This window comes from Belonocnema kinseyi, chromosome 4 (assembly GCF_010883055.1).
Source record: "Belonocnema kinseyi isolate 2016_QV_RU_SX_M_011 chromosome 4, B_treatae_v1, whole genome shotgun sequence".
Lineage (NCBI taxonomy): Eukaryota > Metazoa > Arthropoda > Insecta > Hymenoptera > Cynipidae > Belonocnema > Belonocnema kinseyi.
In genome coordinates, this window is record NC_046660.1 from 27,573,339 (window position 1) to 27,595,456 (window position 22,118).

General features: G+C 25.2%; 1 protein-coding gene across 2 annotated transcripts in view; it reads left to right on the top strand.

Moving 5' to 3' along the window:
• The window catches only part of LOC117171477 (acetylcholine receptor subunit alpha-like), a 212,531-nt gene that overhangs the window by 154,822 nt on the left and 35,591 nt on the right, over positions 1–22,118 (top strand). The window lies entirely within an intron of this gene.

Sequence of the window (22,118 nt, forward strand, 5' to 3'; positions counted from 1 at the left end):
TATAATAAATAATTTTTTTAAATCTATCATTATTCCTTTGAGAGAGTTTAAATTATGAATATTAATAAATTATATAAACAATGATTTTTGTTAAAACTCTAATTAATTATTTCTTCGCTCTAACGGAAAATTTGAATATAATTTGAAAAATTCGAAAATGCTTGTATTGTCTTACCAAACACCGATTTTTCTACTATGTCCCTCTCTGGTGCCGGACTAAAACTGCACACATTCACTTTGTCAAGGGAAGTTACTGCTTAAGTGGAAACGGTTACACATGGGCAGACATATATATTTGTTACAATAAAATTAATTTTTCTGTTTAATAAAATATATATCCAGAAATCTTTCTCCTCTAAAACGTTTAGATGGGCATTCTAATAAAAAAGTGTAACCTTTCAGTCTGGCATACATATTTAAAATTTGTTAATTAACAACAAAGTGAAAACTGAAACAGTTTTTCAACATGTTTTCTTAGAATTAAAATTCCTTTAAAATGACATTCACGTCAACCCCTTGCGACTAATAGTATACGAAAAATTTACTTGTTAATTAACGCTAGACTGTTTTTGCAGAAGACCGAGTTTAATTGAATTTGCACTGTGATATAAAATACTCCGATAAGATTTCTTTTAAATGATACTGAAAGTCTCTGGTTAAAAGTTTTCAAAAACATTCTCTTTAATTTGAAACTAAAAAATAACCGAGTGGTGGGGAGGGGGGCAATTATCCTAAACAATGCGGTTTTTTTCAAAAAAAAATCTGTAAAAAGTTCACTCTGTGAACTAGGCTTCTTGAAGAGACAGATTAGATGGAAAAATATATTGTTTTTAAAATCTTAATCAATAATTTCGCAGAAATATACAAAATTATGATAAAAATTTATTTTGTAAGTTAATAATAATGCGTACGGGATGAGAGCTAAAAATAATACTTATTCAAATAAAAAAAGTGTACATAATTGTTAATTAGCAATATTGCAAAATTGTATCTAATTAGAAAAAATTCCTTTCACAATTTGAGAATGACCTGTAGAACATGATAGTTTAAAAAAAAGTATGCTTCTAAAATTTGATTTAATGGTTTAAAAAATGTTATTCTTAAGAACGTTCAAGTTTATCAGTTAGTTGTATAAAAAATTATATTGTACAAATATCGTTTTCATTAATTGTTCGAAGGGTATTTGATAACGAAGAATTTCCATAAATTAAAAATTTATAAATAATTTATAAACTTATTATTTTTTTTTAACGTATTAGGCCTATTCGTCTCCCAATAGATATAGCAGACAAGTTAACAATAATTGAAAGCACTTGATCGAAATCCAAGTTTTCTGATTTCTCTATTGCTTTTTTCTTCATTTCTCTCAAATTATAAGTTTAGTAATTTTTAGTAAAGGAAGTTAGTCATTTTGTATTTGTTCTTAAAATTAGAAACTAATTATAATGTTAATAAATTTTTAACACTGATCCTTTTCAAAATGAATATGCAACGAAGAAAGATTTTTCATTCAGAAAAAGAAATTGGACCGAAATGTTAAATTTTCTAGCCAAAAAGAATAATTTTCTACAAAACTGTTAAATTCTCAACAGAATGTATCAATTATCTGCCAAGAAGATTAATTCTTTAACAAAGAGAATACATTTTCTAAAAAATAGTTCTATTTTTAACCAAAAAGATGAAGTTGTAATTGAAATTATGAATCTTCACCTGTAAAAGATAAATTTTCAGAAAAAAAATTAAGTTCAAACAAAAAAAAACGACTTTAAAAAAATCGCTACATTTTTAACCAAAGAATTTTCTATCTAAATTATTTATTATTAACCAAGTTAGTTGATTTTTAACAATGTTGTTCTATTTTCATCCAAGTTGTTGAAGTTTTAAGTCGAAAATATTAACCCTAAACAAAAATGTTAATTTTTAACCAATAAAATTATTTTTTTACAACTTCAACTTTTATCCAAGTAGTTGCAACCGAAAAGATTAAGTTTCTATCAAAAGAGATGGATTTTCAACACAGAAAGTCGAATTTTCACAAAGATATAAAAAATTCAATCAAAAACAATTACTTTTGAACAAAATTGTAGACTGCTTAACAAGATAATAAAATTTTCAACAGAATAATGAAATTTTAACAAGAAAAGATGAATTCTCAAAATCAAAACCAAAAATATAATGTAGCAGAGTCTTCAATCTAACAAAATAAACTTTTGAAAAATAGTTTATCTTTTTGTCAAGTTCTATTAATATTTATTATTTGCTGATGAGCAAAAAACAATTTTGTATATTTATTAATATAGTTTCTTTAAAGAAATAAGATTAGCAAATTTATCAATGTTTTTTCTTCCGAACACCTGCCGCTTCCAACAAAGCAAAGCAGATTTGGAATCAGTAATTATTTTTTAAGAATGTTAAAAAACATAATTGAACAAATCGACATTTTCTACGCTATTTGCATCAATGTAAAAGTTTTAAAAAAGTTTAATTCCTATAGGTCTCTTTAGAATTGAATGCTTCATTAGTCTACAAAAAATAAAGATCATTTAGGATTCGTAATCCAAAAGTTATTTAGAAATAATTTTTTTATAACCAAATATTCCTTTACCTGAAAATAAAATAAAAAATCATAAATTTCAGCAAATTGATGAAAGTAATTAGCTGTTCTTTTTCTAAAAGTAAATCTCAGTATCAGCAAATCTGAGCAACATCAAGTATCTTTTTTGGATTGAGACTGACTCATGCTTTAGATTATTCAATCATCGATTATTCGTGTATACTATTCTCCAGAGTGGATCGTTCCACACCAAAGAAAGAATATCGAGAGCTTTTTCAAATGATTTGAAAGTTAAATTGCGGTCAATACTTGAATGTGTAAATACTTTATTTCTGGCACATATTTACACTTCTGGTTAAAAAAAAGATTTTTTTAATAAAAAACTCCGTCACGCTATAAATACTTTTTCCATCCTTTTCCTTCCTTGTTACAGGTGAAAATACAAAGCCTAAACCTCCCAAAGAGACCTTACAAGTATGAAAATCTTTCAACAAAATCATTCAATTTTCAACTAAAAAGGATTAATTTTCTACTAAACAAGACAAAAAACTGCGTTTCTAGGATAAAAAGTCTAATTTTTAAGAAAAGAATTATATTTCAAAAATGAATTTCAAATAGAAAACAGGATTTTTCAAACAAATAGTTGAATTTTCGACAAAGTAAGAAATTAACTTTAGAGCAAATAGTTACATTTTTAAATTAGCGGGATCAATTAAAAAAAAAACTGTTACAGTTTTAATCAGATAGTTGAATTTCCAAACCGAAAAAAGAGGAGTTTTTCACAAAGAAAGATGAATTCCTAATTAATTATTTAAATTTAAATAAAGAATAATATTTTTTAATCAAAGAAAAGCATTAACAAACAAAAACTTGAAGCTTCAATTAGAAGGGACGAATTTCAAACCAAAAATATTGAACTTTTGTAAAAAGCATTTAGGTTTTCAACTTGCTACTTGAATTTTTAAACAAAAATATGGACTTTCAAACAAATATTTGAATTTCTGACCAACAAAAAAATTAATTTTCTACTAGAAAAGATTAATTTTCATTCCAAAAGGATGAATTCTCTTTAAAAAAATTAATAAAATTTTTATTCTTATTGTTGGATTTTCCACGTAAATTATGAATCTTAAACAAAATAATGAATTTTCAACCAAAAACACAAATTTTAGCTCAAGATTAAAACCAGTTGAATTCGCTCGAAAGATACGAATTAAAAAAAGTTCAATTTTAAACTATATAAGTAATATAAATTTATTTATAAATTTCAAACAAAATAAAATAAATTTTTTAACAAATAATAAGATCTTCAAACAATTAAATAAATGCTTAACAAAGTAGGTCAACTTTCAGTTAAATGTTTTAATTTTAAACTAAAAAATTTGAAATCTCAATGAAAAATTAAGTAGTTGAATTTTTATCTAAGAGCAATCAATTTTCAGTAAAAAATGGATTAATTAAAATTTTAATCTAAAAAATTTCCATTACTTTTTTTGCTGTTTGAGAAAACTAGTTATCAGAAAGAAAAAAAAAACATTTTTTACCGAACTGGTTGAAATTTTAACAACATAGTGGAATTTTTACCCGCATAGTTGTGAATTCTTTCAAGAAAGGAAACTAATTTGCAAAAATATATATGAAATTTTCAACCAAACGGACGATATTTTAAACACAAAAGATTAAGCTTTATCCAAAAATAGTTCCACTTTTAAGCAAGTAGTTTAATTCTTAAGCTTACTTGATTAATTTTTTATTTGAAAAAATTCCATAAAAAATTAATTTTAAATTAAAAAAATTGAACTCAACCAAACAGTTCATTTTTTAAGGAAAAAATTTTCAGTTTAAAGCATTAATTTTTTCTGGAAGAAGAAAAGCATTTTTAACAATTTTTTTGAATATATAACCAAATGGTTGAAATTTTAAACTAAAGTTTCAAACAAAGAATTGAATTTTCAAACAAAAAAGTAGATTTTTCAGTCAAATATTTGAATTTTCAATCCAAAATGAAAAATTTTTGACAAAAAAATTAATTTTCTAGAAAATGATAGAGTTTCAATAAAATAATTAAATTTTCATCGAAATTTTAGAATTTTCAACTGAAATTATGAATCTTTAACAAAAAAATGAATTGTTAACAAAGACGTTTAAATTTCAAACATTTAGTTGAATTTTCATTCAAAAAACAGAAATTTGCAGCAAAAATTATAATAGTTTACATTAAAAATATTTTTATTTTAAATTAAAACGAACCAAAAGTTTACAAGTTTAATTTAAAAATATCACATGGATACTATGAGAGAGAAGTTTTGAACATAAGAGTTGAATTATCATCACATAAATATGATTTTTCACATAAAAATTAATTTTCGGCAAATAGTTGAATTTTAAACTAAAAACGATCAATTTTCAACCAAAAATGAAATAGTTAAATTCGAAGTTCAAAATATTGACTTTTATTTTTTAAATTTGTTGAAAAGTCCAGTTGATAAAATGATAACTTGATAAAGTAATAAGTCAACTGTCAACCAAGAAGTTAAAGTTTCAATTGAAAAATATATATTTTCATTGAAAAATATAATAATTTAGTTTTCAAATTGAAAACGATAAATTTTCAGCCTGAAATGAATTAGTTAAATTTCCAGTTAAGAAAATTATTTTTCCAGAAAAAAGGAAAACGAATTTTTAACGAAATGTTTCAATATTCAACCAAAAAGTTGAAACTTTGTCTTTTGTGACTTAAAGCTAATCTTCTTTGTCACTAATTCACGTTTCTGGTTAAATATTTTTTTTTTTTTTTGTAGAAAATGATAGATTTCTTTTTAAAATTCATTTCCTAGACTTGAAAACTAGTTTTATTCAGTTAAAAACTTATTTATGTAACTTAAAATGAAACTCTTCTTTTTTTGTGTGTTAAAAACCTATCTTTTTTAATTGAAAATGCATCTAATTTGTTAAAATTTTGTCTTTTTTTTGGTAGAAAATTTATCTTCTGGATTAAAATTCAACTATTTGGTTTTTAAGTGACTTTATTTTCTTGTTGAAAATTAATTTTTAAACTAAAAATGTAGCTATTCCATTTTTTCTGGAAAATTGATCTTTTTCGCTGGAAAATTTAGTTCTGTTGGTACAAAATACATACTTTTCCTTGTAGGTTCAAATTTTTTTGTTTTGCAAAAATTCGTATTTATGACTTAAAATCTCAACATTTTGGATAAAATTTTTTCTGTATTGATTGAAAAATCATTCTTTGTGAATAATTTAACTCTTTTTTTAAAATTCGCATTTCTTTCTAACATTTAACAAGTTCCAATTCAAAATTAAAATACTTTGGTGGAAATATCAACTAAATCACACTTTGTTTATTATTAATTTTTTTTAATGAATGATTCATCAGTTTGATTTAAAATTTGAATATTTTGTTGAAAATTGAACTAAAACTCAATTCTTAATTATGTGCGTGAATTTGGCAACATTCCTTTATTCAAAATTTTTAAATTACCCGATCAGTATTATGAAAAGAATTTCAAAACCATTTGGCTTCCGTTTTCCGGAAGTCTTGTCCTAAAACTTGAAGTTACGTCTTGCAGAAAGGAAGTAAAAGAGGATGGAGAGTTCCGCGGCTCTAAGGTAAAGACTTCTATTCACCAGGGATTTCTCATAAACTCTTTACCTTATAACTTAAACATTTCTGCTTAGTTTTCTCTTTCATATTCTTCCGTTTATGAAGGAGAGAAAAATATTTTCTTTTTACGAGTTTATCTCAAGAAAAATTTTCAATTACGTTTCAAGAGAATCTTTGCTAGGTCAGAAACACTTTGTGCAATCTGGATTTAAAAGTGTCTATTTGGTTGAAATTGAACTTTTTTCTGAAAAAATTAACTTTTTGTGAAAAAATTAACTTTTTTGAGAAAAAATTATATTTTTGAGTGAAAAATGTAAATATAGTCCTAAATGTTCATTTTTCTTGTTTAAAAATTAATTTCCTCTGTTCGAAGTGTCATCATTTTTTCATTATCCTGTTTACTTAAAAATTAATCTCTTTTTGGATGAAGATTAATCTCTTCTTAGCAATTTGCCTTTTTTAGATAAACTTAGCTGTTTAGAATTTTTAATTTAAAATTTTTTTTTCAAATATCAACGGTATCTCTTGGGTTGATAATGTACATTAGTATTTCGGTAAAATATTATCTTTTTTGGTAGAAAATTATCTTGGTTAATAATTCATCTTTTGGGTTCAAATTCAACTGCTTAATCCCAAATTTAACTATTTTGTTGAAATTTTATATTTTTGTGTTGAAAATTCTTCTTTTTTTTTTGTATAGAAATTTAAACATTCGATTAAAACTCTTTTAATTGAATTTTTTCATGAAAATTAAACTGAATTGTCATTATTTGTTTTTTTTAGTTCAGTATTCATCTTTTTTAGAAAAAATTGAATTTTTTTTTAATATTTACCTTCTTGTTTTAAATTTTTTCCACTTTGTTAAACATTTATTTTTTGTTAATGTTATATCACTTTATTCGAAAATTATATTTTTTAGTTGAAAATGTAGATTTTTGTTGAACATTGCATTTTTTCGTTGAGATTTTCCTATTTTAATTAAAAATTTATCTATTTGGTTGAAAATGTTAAAATAGTTGAAACATCTTTCTTGAGAGAAAAGCATCTTGCTTAATAATTAATATTTTGGGTTTCAAATCAATTGGTCCTTTTCATTTCAATATTCATATTTTTTAAGAGGAATTTAATGTTTTTTTTTATTTAACTTCTTGACTTAAATTTGAACCACTTCGTTAAACATTCATTTTTGTTGTTAATTTTTCATCATTTTATTAGAAAATTGCTATAAAAAGAATTATAAATTATAGAATTATATAATTATGATATATAATATATATCATAATTATATAATATAGAAAGAATTGTAACAAATTTTTGTTTGAAAATGTTGAAAAATAATTCATTTTTTGGGTTCAAATTCAACTACTTAGATCCAAATTATTTAAATATTTTGTAGGAATTTTATGTTTTTTTTTTTTGTTAAAAATTCTTTTTTTTTACATGGAAATTTAAGAATCCATTTAAATTTTTTTTTACCTTACATTTTTTTTATAAAAACCTAAATGTAGTGTTGTCAAGTAGTCTTTTTCATTTCAATATTCATCTTTTTTAGAAGACATTTAATGCTTTGTTTTAAATATTTAACTTTTTGGTTTATATTTGAACCGCTTTATTAAACATCATTTTTCTTGTTAATGTTTCATCATATAATTTAAAAAATATTCTTTTTAGTTGAAAATTTAGATTTTTGTTTAAAAATTGTATTTTTTTTCTTTTTGAGATTTTATTATTTTAATTAAAAATTCACCTCTTTGGTTGACAATTTAATTATTTGGTACGAAAAAAAAATTTTGTGTAGAAAAGTATTTTGGTCAATAAATCATCTATTGCGTTCAAATTGAACTATTTAGGCCCAAATTTAACTACTTTATTGAAATTTTATTTTTTTGAAAACTTTTTAATAGTCAACTTTTTGGTTTATATTTTAACCACTTTGCGAAACATTCATTACTGTTAATATTTCATCATTTAATTTCAAAATTTTTCTTTTTGGTTGAAAATTGAGCTATTTTATTAGAAATTTTATTTATCCAAATTTAACTATCTTACTAAAATTATATATTTTTAGGTTGAAAATTCGTCCTTTTGACATAAAATTTTTTTTAATTCGAATTTTTTCCTTTCCGAACTGAATTTTTGTATAAAAACTCAACTATATTGTTGTTAAACCGTCAATAATTTGTTTTTCATTTGAATATCCATCTTGCAAAAAAGATAATTAATCTTTTTTTTATTCAAATTCATTTTATTCGATAATTCTTCTTTTTAGTGGAAAATTTAGCTATTTTGTTGTAATTTTTATTACTTTATTTTTCGGTTGAGATTTTTATATTTTAATTGGAAATTTATATCTGTTGTTGAGAATGTAACTATTTGGTTAAAAATCCTTTTTTTTTGTTTATAGCAAATTAACTTTCGTAGTTTCAAATTGACATTTTTTATTCAACATTGAACTATTTTGATCTAAATTTAACTATTTTGTTAAAAGCTTATATTTTTGATCTTTAAATTCCTTAATCATCCTTTTAGTTAAAAATTCACTTTTAGGATAAAAATGTAAGTATTTTGTTGAGAATTCAACTGTTTCGTTGAAAACTTGTCTTTGGGGGTTGGAAATTTTAACAGTTTTTTTTAAATTCTACTACTTGTTTAACAAAATATTGTTGTTAAAGATTTATATTTTTAGTTTAAAAATTCGTCTTTTTAATTAAAAATTATTTTTCTTCTATTGAAATTAATATTTGCACCTCTGAAGTCTAATTATTCCATTTCTGGATAAAAATTAATCTGTTTTGATTGAAAATTTCCTTAGTTTGTTGAAAATATATCTATTTTGTTGAAAATTCGTCTTTTTAAGTAGAAAATTAATCTTATTATTGTAATTCAAAAATCGAATCAAAAATTGACTGGAATAATATTTTACCATTTAGTTAAATTAAAGGACAAATTAATGTAATTAATTTAATCAAATGAAATCATTTTACAGAAAATTATTGAAACTATTAATTTCATATTTTACATTTAGTAAATTAGTAATTTAATTAAAGTCTAACTATTTTTTCCAAAGCAAAAAAATTGGAAAAAATATTCATAATAAAATATGTAATAAAAATAATTATATAAAGTGCCCCACATAATTTTTAAATTAATTTTAAGGTTTTTACTTTCATTTTACAAATCCATATATCTGTGCATGGCAGATTTTTTTCATCGCCGATGTTTTTGATGGGATTTGTAACTTTTTCACAAATTTGTTTCAAATTCTTTTTAAATTCTTTTTTCCCAACTTAATGTTGATTAAAGTGTGAATGATGAGCCAAGATTTTTTCAGCCATCCTGATTAAATTTATTCGAGAAATATTGATGGAAAATATTTTAATATTGTTTTCAAGCTTGAAAAGTGTCAAGCTAAAAATATTTTAACGAGTGTGAAGAAAGAATCGAGCACTCAATTTAACGAGATATCCATTCCAGCATTTCTCATCAATCATCGTTATTTTCATCTTTCTTCTTTCCTCCATTATTCCCATTCAAAATTTTATTACTGGAGTAGAGAGGAAATACGGAGAATACTAGTTATCTGTATTAATTGAATAGTGGCGGTTCGAAAACATAAATTTTTTATGGAGATGAATATGTAACTATTTTTGTTGAAAATTTATGTATTTTCGTTGAAAATTTCACTTATATATTTGATATATATATTTTTTTTAAGTAATCTTACTATAGCTTAAAAAAGAATTTTTGGTAAAATATTCAAATTTTTTCCTTAAAAATTCAACAATTTGATGAAAAAACTTTATTTCTTGACTCGAAAATCTTTTTAATTGAAAATTCTACTCTGTTTTAAAATGTATTTGTTTCATTTTGAAGATTCGTCTCTTTGTTAGAAATTGCATCTTTCTTTGGTTAAAAATGTTTTATTTTTTTTTATGAAAAATCATTTTTTGTTTAAAATTACAACTTTCGTTGAAAATCCGTCTGTTCAACTTAAAACTTAATTTCTTCTGGTAGATACAAAATTTTTTTAATTTGTAAAAATGAAGTATTTTCTCTTTGTTTTGATTTTTTTGTCGATCTAACCGTTTTGTAGAAAGATGATGATTTCTGAATTGGTAAAAAAAATTCTCTGAAGCTCCTCTGGGATTCGAAGCCAGGTCTTTCAAATTGTCGGTCTAATGCTCTTACCCACTAAGCTACACAGAGAAGAAATTAATATTTAGCTTAAATAATGAATCTAGAAATAAATAGATTTGGTTTATCTATTTTTTTGTAGTACATATTTTATATTATTTATTTATATTTTATATATTTTGTTTATTTTATAGATTAAATTATTTTATTTAAATATATTTAGAACAATTAATTTAGACGAGGAGACCAAAAACAATAAGCATTAAATTATTTTATGAATTTTATCTGATCAAAAACATAAAATAAAAAAAAATAACACATTCGAAAGTTTGACAAATTATTCTTACAAGTATGAGGAATTACCTCGAAATGAAAATAGTAAGGGCTTGTAAAAAAGTTAATTTCTTCTCTCCGTAGCTTGGTGGGTAAGAACATCAGACCGGCAATTTGAAAGACTTGGGTTCGGATCCCAGCGGAACTTTAAAGCAATTTTTTCATAATTTAGAAATAAAAATCAATATTAAAAATTTTTGATTTCAGTCCAGTTGACAAAAAAACAAATAACATTTATTATTCAGTAAATAGTAGAAAGTTGAACTTTTTAGTTTACAAATTCATTTTTTTCGAGCGCGAAGCGCGAGACAAATACATTATCGAGCGCGAGAATCAACAGTCGGGCAGATTTTTTATTAAATATTTATAATTCAGTCTTGAAAAATCGCGTTTTTGACTTAAAAATTCAACGATTTAGTAAAAAAATATTTTTTCCTTCTCGGCTTAAAAATCATTTTTAATTGAAAATTCCACTTTCATTGAAAAATAGTTGTTTGATTTCAAAATTCATCTCTTTTGGTAGAAATTTCAGAATTTTTGTTTAAAATTAAACTACTTCAGTAAAAATCAATCTGTTTTATAAAAAAGTTTTTAATCTAGGAGAATCATATATTTTCAGTTCCTTTGACTTTTTTTGTAGATATAGGTGAAATTGCAAATCTTATTGGTCAAAAATAATCTTTTTTGTTAGAAATTTATATTTTCGGGTTGAAAATTCGTGATTTTCCTTAAAAATTAAACAATCTTATGACAAAAATTGCTTACTTCTTGACTAAAGAATCATTTTGGAATAAAAATTCTAATCTCGTTGAAAATTCTTTTGAGTTTCAAAATTCATCTCTTTTGTTACAAATTTTACCTTTATTGGTTAAAAATGTATTGTATTTTTTGCGTTCAAGATTTATTATTTTAGCTTTCAATTTTTTTCTTTAAATAAAAATGTAACTATTTTGTTAAACTTTTATATTTTGTTGTTGAAAATCCGTCTTTTTTTAAGAAAAGAAGCAATCTTCTTCGATGAACATGGCATAGGTTAAAATTCACTTTTTTGTTTAAAATTCATGTTTTTGCCTTAAAAATTAAACATTTTATTAAAAACAATTTGTTTTTCATGTATAAAAAAAGTTTTTGCTAATATTTTAATTTTCTTTAAAAATTCGATTGTTTTATTTGAACTTCACCTCTTTTGGTAGAAATTCATTTTTGTTTGTTAAAAATTAAACTTCACTAAAAATAAATAAATTATTTATCAAAATTGCGGACATAAAAAAATACGTATTTTCTCTTCTTTTGATTCTTTTTGTAGATCCAACCGTTTTGGAGAAAAATTAATGCAAAAATTGAAAAAACTCGAAATTTGATCAATTTTTTAATATTCTTTTTAATTATTCTTGAAAACAGTTCTGTATATAAAAGAAAGTTGAAAAACCATAAAAAATATGTTTATTTATCTGCAACTTGTGTTTCTATCTTTTTAGTCTCGTTTTACATTTAGATAAACAATGAGGGAAAGTGATTTTTGACCCTTGTGACCGTTGCAGTAATTAGAAAAGCTTTTGAATTTTTATTTTTGAAGCCTTTTTAATAAATAAGTGCAAGCAAGTTTTTGATAAGAAAAAATCGATTGATAGAAAGGAATCGGAAGTTTAAGCAAGTTTCAAACTCAAACGAGACTTGGCGGCCATTACGTCTATCACCGTTCTTAAAGCTCATCAGAAACTTTCACAATTTTTGAGCTTCGAGCCTCCGCAACTTGGCAAAGCTTCTTTTTTCTTTTCTAGCCTCACCAATATCGTTTTTCTTAGTTTCTTACTTTTTTAGTCTTTTACTTTCTTATTTTTTTACTTTCTTACTTTCTTAGCTTCTTATTTATACTCAATGCAATATTTCAAAGAGGTCTGCTAAGGCTCATTAAAAAAATGGACTATCCCTAGTAGAAAAGTTTTGACACAAAAATGCAGAAAATTCAAACTTCATTTACAGAAATCTACAATTAAATACAAAAAATTGCAACAAAAATTCAAGTTCCCAGATAATATCAAAATTTTCTTTAAATACGTGGACAATTTAAAAATTACATTTTTTCAAATTAATTTTTAAAATAATTTCAAAACAAATGTTAATGCTTAAACTATTCGGTTAAAAATTAAACTATTTTTATGAATATAAAATCTAGTTGGAAAAAAATTAACTTCGAGTTTAAAAATGAACTTTTATGAAGATAATTCGTCTTTTTGGCTTCGAAATTCAAATATTTTGTTGAAAATTGACGTATTTTGTTGAAAATTGACGTATTTTGTTGAAAATTGACGTATTTTGTAGAAAATTCAAATTTTTCGGTAGAAATTAATCTGCTGTGAGTAAACCTAATTTCTGTGGGTGAAAATTTAACTTATTTGTTAAAAATCCATTTTAGTGTATAAAGATTCATCTCTTTTTTTTGGAACGTCTATTTTTTTTTGTCAAATTCATCAATTTATTAAATATTCATCTTTTTGTATAAAAGTCTAACTATTCTGTTGAATATTCGTTTTTTTTGTTCAGAATTAATTTCCTAAACTAAAATTGTAACTATTCAATTTTTGTTCCGAAATATATATTTTAAATTAAAAGTGGATATTTTCTAATTCAAACTTGAAAAAATATTATAAGAAAAAAATTAAAAGCGGTTTAGGAATTATGACATGTATCCAACGAATAAAATTTATTATCAAAATTACTTGAAAAACAAAAAATTACTCTTTTGATGAAAAAGTTTTTTTAATATTTAAATAGTTTCCAAAATGTTCGAAAAGGAATATGGAAGATTTTATGGAAATTTTTTTAAATCTTGCAAGATTTTATAAAAACTGCAAAAAAAATTTTAGTTGCAAGATATTAAGACAATTTCAAAAAAAAATTTTATTAGGTTTCTGGGAAATTTTTTAATGATTTTTTTTAACAAATTGTTAAAATAATATTTAAAAAGATGTCAAAGTAAGTTTTAAAACGTAGATTAATTTTTCTAACTTAAAGTTGCTTAAAATAATAGAATTTTTAAAAATTATACATTTTTCATTCATTTTTCAATTTATAACATTGAAAATAATAGCGTGGATTTATGTTCTTTGAAATTTTAAGATTTTCCACCATTTTTTGAAAATCCTGCAAAAGCCAAATAATTACCGTAAAATCATCCACATTCTTTTTTGAAAATTTCGGAAATCTTATTAAATATTTTTTATCAAATTGATTCAAAAATTATTATTAGATATTCTAGGTATTGTATCATTAATAACAATTTTAAATGCTTAAAAAGTGTATAAATGTTGTGTTGGCAATCTTAAAAAATCAACATTGTGTTTTAAATATTCTGAAACCTTTTTACGTTTGAAATTATTTCGGAATCTTTCCAAAAATTCTAAATACATTTGTAGCTTCTTCGAATATTAAAAAAAATAATAATTGTTTAAATTTCATTTAGCAATTAATTTTTTTTTAATCTTTCTAAATATCCTGTCCAAATTAATTTTTCAAAATAAAAAATCATTTTAAATTTTCCCAGCAAACTTAACACATTTGTTCTATTTTCTTAAAACCTCTAAAACTCCTTAAAAAACCTCAACATTTTATTTAAACATCTTCCAAAATCTAAACTTTATTTTTTGAAATCTTATCCAGTTTTAAACAAATTCACTAACATCGGATTTTGACAAGAAAGTGTTTGTTTTCCACTAAATCAGTTCTCTCCATCTCGGAAATAAAAACATGACACAGAAGATTATCATTTAACAACGATTATTATTGTTATAAATAAATAGTTTTTATTCATTGATATGAGTATACAAAATTAATTCAAACAAATTCATTTATTAATAATTTTTAAATATATTTACAACATACATTTATAATTTTTTTCAGTGGAATAACTTCTTTTCTCCCTCTAGAATAATTTGAACATAAAAATTGTAGCTATTTAACTAAAATTTTAATTATTATAAACAATTTTCATAATTAAATTCACCTATCACATTTTAAAAAGAAAATGTTTCATTGCTGCAAAATTGTTTTGTTTTATATCAAAAATAATATCGTGATCCAAGAGATTAGCATTTAACGACAATTGTCTTTTTTGCAAACAATTATTATAAACAAATTCACTCATAATGCATTTCTTAATACAGAATTTTTTTATCTCTCACATCATAATTTCCATTCATATATAAAATAATGCAATATATTTCTATTCAACCAAAATTAATATTGTTGTAAACAATTTTTATAAAAAAATTCAGTAATTAATCATTTTTAATAAAGAAATTTTTTACTTTTAGGAGAGTCACTTCTCTTGATCTCAAGATTAGTGTCCTGGCCCAAGATATATTGTTCCACAACGATTTTTATTTTTATAACCAATAACAATAATTATTTATTTATCATTTAACAAGTTATACATATAAAAACGAAATATATATATAATATTAATTATAATTAACTGTAATTAGGGGGTTTATTTATAATTGTAAATGTAAATAATATATTAGGTTGTAAACAAATTAATTTCTTTTGCATTTTTGAACATTGACTATTTTTTTAGTAGTGTTACTTTTCTGTCCCAATAATAATATAAGCCTAAAACCAATTTTCATTTAACAACAATTTTCATCGTCATAAACAATTTTTTTATAAACTAACTTTTATCGCAATTTTTGAGAAGAAAATGTTAATTTTCTGTAGGATCGTTTATCGTCATCTGAAGAATAATACCTGACACAGGAGAAAAACATTTTGCGATAATTGTTTATTTCCTAAAAAATTTTTGAAAACAATTTCAGAAACAATATTAACACTTTCAGATAATTTCTTTTTATCTCAATAATACTGCGATACAAAAAAATATCATTTAACAACAATTGTCATTGCTATAAACAATTGCTGTGAACAAATTCACTTATTTCGAAGATTTAAATCTAATCCATTGTTTACAAGTAATTTCATTTCAGCGCAAAAATAATATCCGGGCAGAGTAATTGTCAGTAAACAACAGAATTAGCACTGTTTTCGTGAATTGCTATAAACAGATTATAAATTTTTACTATATCTTGTTGAGAAGCAATATTTTCTTCGATAATATTATTGCAGAAATGAAAAGAAGTGACTCCACATAATCGAAAAGTTTTCTATGATCATAAATGTGAAATAACTTTTTAATTGTTTATAACAATGAGCATTTTTATTGAATGGAAATTACCTGCATTAGGATATTATTTTTGGTTAAAGGAAAATTACTTTCCAGAAAATAAATATGGCTATGTTCAAAAATTCAATATAAGTGAATTTATTCATCACAATTGTTTATAACAATATGAATTTGGGCTTAATGATAATCTCTAATGTCCCCATATTTTTCTATAGAAAAAAAGAAATGATCCTGCAGAAATGAAACTTTATCTTGGTTGAAATGCGATATAACTGAATTCCTGTATATAAATTGTTTATAAAAATGATTTTTTTTTAAATGACAATATTTTTTATGAAATCCTAATTAAATTTGAACCTTGTTTTAGAATAAATGATGAGAAAATTCCGCATCAATTAAGCAGAAAGGATTTTCGAAACAGCTCATTATTATTTCTTCATTTAAAAACAAAATATTTTTTTATTTTTGAACAGTAAGATGTTTTTAGAAATGCTAGTTTTCATTCCAAGAACTAAGTTTGGTGAAACAACTATTCAAAAAAGTTTTACAGTAGCAAATAAAAGGTTTAGTTAAAAATGTAACTCTTTTCCTAGTCGTTTATCAGGTAATGACTTCTCGATATCAATCGGTAAAAATTGATAATTGTTTAAACAAAATTAAGAAGTAAGTGCGTTTGACTTTTTCAAAATGGGCCGGAAATTTCCAAAATTACCGAAATTACCATGAATGTTCAAAATTACCGACATTATCCAAATTTCCTGTAATTTTTGTTTTCAATTCTGGATAACATCTAAATACGTGACTTTTTAAATTTTTTATGAACTTCGTTAATAAAAAAGGGAAATATTTAATAAAATATTAATTCACTACAAAAACTCTTTTTGTCTATAAAGTTTTCCGATTTAGTACGAATATAGTGAAAAACAGAAAATCTCAACGAAACAATTTTCATGCACTTATTTCTTTATAATAAATTCAGTTCACTTTTAAAACCTCAGAGTTTCTACTGCAATTTATTTAAGCTAGTTGCTTCACTAACTCTAGATATTTTAAAATAATCCAAGTATTTTTTTAAATACGGTATTCTTCAAAAGTGAATAAATTGTTTTCTATTTTTCTTATTGAATACAAAATTATTTTTTAATCGGCTTCGTGAAGTTCATGAGGAATTTTATTAGCTTTTATCCTTGTTTTCCCCGTTGAATTTAATATTCTATTAAACATTCTTCCAATAGGATACATTTCTCATGAGAGCGCAATAGCGGTGCCGCTTCCTCTTTTTCCGACAAACTCGTGAATTCTATACAAGCATAATTCTTCCTCTAATCCATAATGCATTTTTCAGTAGAAATGGCATATTGTAGTCGGGCGGTTTCTCTTTTAAGGGGACATCCGCAAATTATGTTCAAGTTTTTTTTTGGGGTGGGGGGCTAAAACATCTTATGTAAGAGAAAATTATCATGAAAAAGTAAATCCAAAGATATTGCAACTTATGAAAAAGCCAAAATAGTAGAATTCTGAAACAAAATGTTGAATCTTCGAATTAAACAATTATATTTTTTACCAAAAATGGAATAGTTGCATTTTTAGTTTAAAAAATTCATTTTAACAAAGAAAGAGAACTTTTCAACAAAATAGTTCAATTGCAAACAAAAGAAATTAATTTTCAACTAAATCGATGAAGCTTCAATCAAAAACATTATTTTTATTCAAATAGTTGAATTTTCAAGAAGAAAATTAATTTTTTACCAAAAATACCAAGTTTCAAGAAAATACCTGAATGAAATTGAAAGAGTTAAATTTTCAGTTTAAAAAAATTAGGTGCCAAGCCAAGAAAAACGAATTTTGAACACAATAGTTCAGTTTTTAACTAAAGAAGTTAGCTTTGAACTAATATTATAAATTTTAACCAGGAAGATTAATTTTGTATCCAAAGGACGATTTTTTGGTAAAACCCTGATATTTTCATCGAAGTATTTAAATTTTCAAGTAAAAAATATCAATTTTTATCTAAAAAAATAGTTACATTTTCAGTAAAAATTTTAATTTTGACAAAAAACGGAATTTTTTACTAAATAAATGAAATTAAAACTGAAATGATGAATCTTTGAGCAATAAAATTAATTTTTTGGAAAAATAAGTTTGCAATCAAAACTGGAATATTTAAATTATCAGTTAAGAAAAATTAGTTTTCAAACAAACAGAAACGAATTTTGAAAATAATAGTATAATTTTGAACCAAAGAAATTAATTTCCAATTAGTATGCCAAATCTTCAACATGTAAGATTAATTTTCTACCATAAAATCGTTTTTCTAATAAAGCCATAATATTTCGAACCAAATATTTGAAATTTCAACTAGGAAAGATTCATTTTCAATAAAAATTAGAGTATTTAAATTTTCAATGTAAAAATTTATTTTCACCGAAAAAGCGAGTTTTCAATTAAAAAAATAAATTTTCATCTAAAATCAATTTTTTTTTAAATAGTTCAAATTTTAATCAAAATTTTTGACTTTCAATTAACAAACATTTACCTGATTTTTAGATGACCTTTTTTCGCGTGAATTTCTGTCCTTTTAATTGCGATAAGGAGAGAATTTCTTAAAAATTTTCTAGGTCACACAAGAAGAAAAATGCGACGATCAAATCTGATCGATAATCGTCTTTCTCGTGGAAATTCCAATTCTTACGCTCAAGCACCATAGTCGCTGGAAACTCTCCAAGAGCGAGTTTTACCAAAAGCACAGACATTTTTCTTTCCGTGGTCTTTCTCCGCTTGGCTACATTTCTCAGTCGAGTCGTGTGTGAACTTGTCGTAAAGTTTCACAATTTCTTTACCTTATTTTTAAAATTTTTTTCAAAAAAGTACATTTTTGTACTCGATAAGTCAGGAATTTAGTCGAGTGAATTATATACCCAGTGATTTGGTACGAAAAGTTCCATACACGTCTCTTTAAGTTTGAATTTGGGAGAATTGACTGAGAATCAGTAAAATTTTCATGAAAATCAAAGGTACTTTTTAATATTTGAATAAGTGAATTGAAATGGGAATTAATCATTTTAACTTTTTTTTTCATTTTCCGTTTAACATTTGCACTTTCCCTTTTTCCTTCATTATACTCTGGTTATAGAGTACCTCATTAATCCCCTCCTCCGTTCCTTTTTTCTTTTTCCCTCCCCCTTCCCTATTCCCCTAATTACACTCTTTCCCTTTTTCTTCCTTCCACTTGATACCTCTTCCTTTCCCATTTCCTTTTTGCACTTAGTTATACTTTAGTAATAGAATAACTAATAACTGAACATATTAATAGTCATTTTATTTACTTCTTTCTTACGACCTTTCCTTATTTTAACTTCACATACCGTCTCTTTACCTACTGATTACCATTCAAACCTTCGCCATTACCCCTCCTCCTCATCAATCCTCTTCTAAATTGCCTTCTTCGCTTTCTATTTCCCCTTTTTCCGTTTTCACTCCTTCTACCTGATCTCCCCTCCTTTTTCATTTCCTCTTTTCTCTTATTCCCACTTCCTTCCTTTTCTTCCACTACTTTCCCTGCCATCTTTTCTTCATTTAACTTTATATGCCCTCCCTTTACTTACTATTTCTGATTGACCCTTCCCTATTACCACTCCTCCTTATCAGTTTACTTACCTATTCTCTTTTCCCTTTATCGTTTTCTCATTCCTCTTTTTACATTCCTTTTCTCATTTTCCATAATTATACCCTAGTAATAGTGCAACTAGTATCTCAATATATAATTTCTACCATCTTTCCTTCTTTAACCTCCCATGCTCTCTCTTTACCCCGTATTTCCCATTTAACCTTAAATCTTTGCTCTTCCCATTTTCCATCCTTCTACTTGATTTCCTTTTTCTTTCCCATTTTCTCTTTTCTCTTGCCATACTCCAGTAAGAGAGTAACTAGTAACTAAATATACTAATAGCTATTACTACAGTGCCTTCCCTGGCACTTCTTTGATCTTTAAATTTCCATACCTTCTCTTCACACTCTATTTCACATGTAATCCCTTCCCATTACCACTTCTTCTCATTAATCCCGTCTTCCATTCTCTTTTTCGTTTTTCATTTCCATATCAAGGCCATATCCATTTCAAGGCTATGTCCTCTCTTCACCCCTTATTTCCCATGAAACCCATCCTCTTTCTTTTTCTCATTTTCCCTCAATTGACTTAAAACTCCTATTCGTTTTTCATTTCCTCTTATACTCTAGTAGTATAATAACTAGTAGCTAAGTATAGTACTAGATATTACTTCACTTCTCTCTGCTTCCATCTTTCTTTCATTCGGGATCCCTTGTTCCCTCTTCATTCCGAATTTTCTCTTTCCCCTTTTTCGTTTTTTTTTACTAAAGTTTAGTGAAGCCTCAGTAGTAACTTAATATTTATTACTTCCCTTATCTCTCCTACCATCTCTCCTTCATTTTACTGAGTTTAACCGCTTTTCATCATATTTTCCCATTTTCCTTTTTGGTTTCCCGTTTCCATTTTCTCTTTTCCCTTAATTATACTTTAGATTTTTCGTCCTTCGACTTGATGCCCTCTTCTTTTCACAATTTCTCTTTTCCTTTAGTTAAACTCTAGTAATAGAATAATAAGTAACTAACTCTAGTAATAGATATTTCTTTACATCCTTCTTACCAACTTTCCTTCTTTTAACTTTGAATGCCCTCCATTCACCCAATATTTATCATTTAAACCTTCCCCATTATCATTCCTCCTTATTAATCCCCTCCTCTATTCCCTTTTCCGTTTTTAACCTTCCATATCCTCTCTTCACCACGCATTTTCCATTTAACTCATTATCTTTCCTCTTTACATTTTCCCTCCTTCTACTTAATCTCCTCTTCATTTTCCATTTCTTCTTTTTCCTTATTTATACTCAAGTAATAAGGTAACTCGTAACTAATTATACTTATAGCTATTACTCAACTTCCTTCCCTTCCTTTCACTTTCTTCCCTGCTAACTCTTCTACCATTTAACTTTTCATGCCCTCTCTTTACCTACTATTATCCATTTAACCCTTTTCTACTACCACTCCTCCTCGACAATTCCCTCATCTATTGCCTTACCATTTCCCTTTCCCCTTTTTCACTTTCCCTTTCCTCTTTTCCCATAATTATACCCTGGTAATAGTGTAACTTATACTTCAATATAGTGATATTTATTACTTTACTTCGTTCTCTACCATTCTCCCTTCATTTGATATCACATACCCTTCCTTCGTCCCGTATTTCCGATTCATCCCATTCTCTTTCCTCTTCCCATTTTCCCTTCTTCTACTTAATCCCCTCTGTCTTTACCATTTCATCTTTTCCCTTAATTATACTCTAGTAATGTAATAACTAGTAACTAAATATAGTAATATTTATTTCTCCACTTCTTTCCCTACTATCTTTTCTGCATTTATCTTTCCATTTCCTCTCTTCACCCCGCATTTCCCATTTAACCACTCCTCTTTCATCTTTCGATTTGCCTCCTTCTACCTGATCTCCTCTTCCTTTTTCATTTCCTCTTTTCCCTTATTTATACTGTAGCAATAAGGTAACTAGTAATTACTTATAGTAACAGCTATTACTCCACTTCCTTCTCTTCCTTCCACTTCTTTCCCTGTCATCTTTTCTTGATTTAACTTTCTATGCGCTCTCTTTACCTATTTTTTCCGATTTAACCCTTCTCCATTACCACTCTTCCTTATCAATTCCTTTCTCTATTCCCTTTTTCGTTTTCGCTTCCTCCACTTTTCCTTTTCTCTTCAACCTTAAGTATACTGGAGTATTAGTGCATCTAGTATCTCAATATAGTAATAGTTGTCACTTCATTCTTCCCTACTATTATTTCTTCATTTTAAATCCCATACCCTCTCTTAGCTTCATATTTCTTATTCAACCCATCCTCTTTCTTCTTCCCATTTGCCCTGCTTGGACTTGATACCCTCTTTGTTTCCCATTTCCTCTTTTCCCTTAATTATCCTCTAGTAATGCAATAACTAGTAACTAAATATAGTAATAGTTATTTATAATCCATTATTGTAATAACTCGTAAATATAGTAATAGTTATTACTCCACTTCTCTCTCCTTTCATCTTTCTTTCGTGAAGGATCCCTTGTCCCCTCTTCATTCCGAATTTCCTTTTTGCTTTTTTTCCTTTTCTGTTTTCTGTTACTTAAGTTTAATGACGCTTCACTAGTAACTTAATATTTATTGCTTCCCTTATCTCTTCTGCCATATTTTCTTCATTTAACTGCATTTAACCCCTTTTCACCATATTTC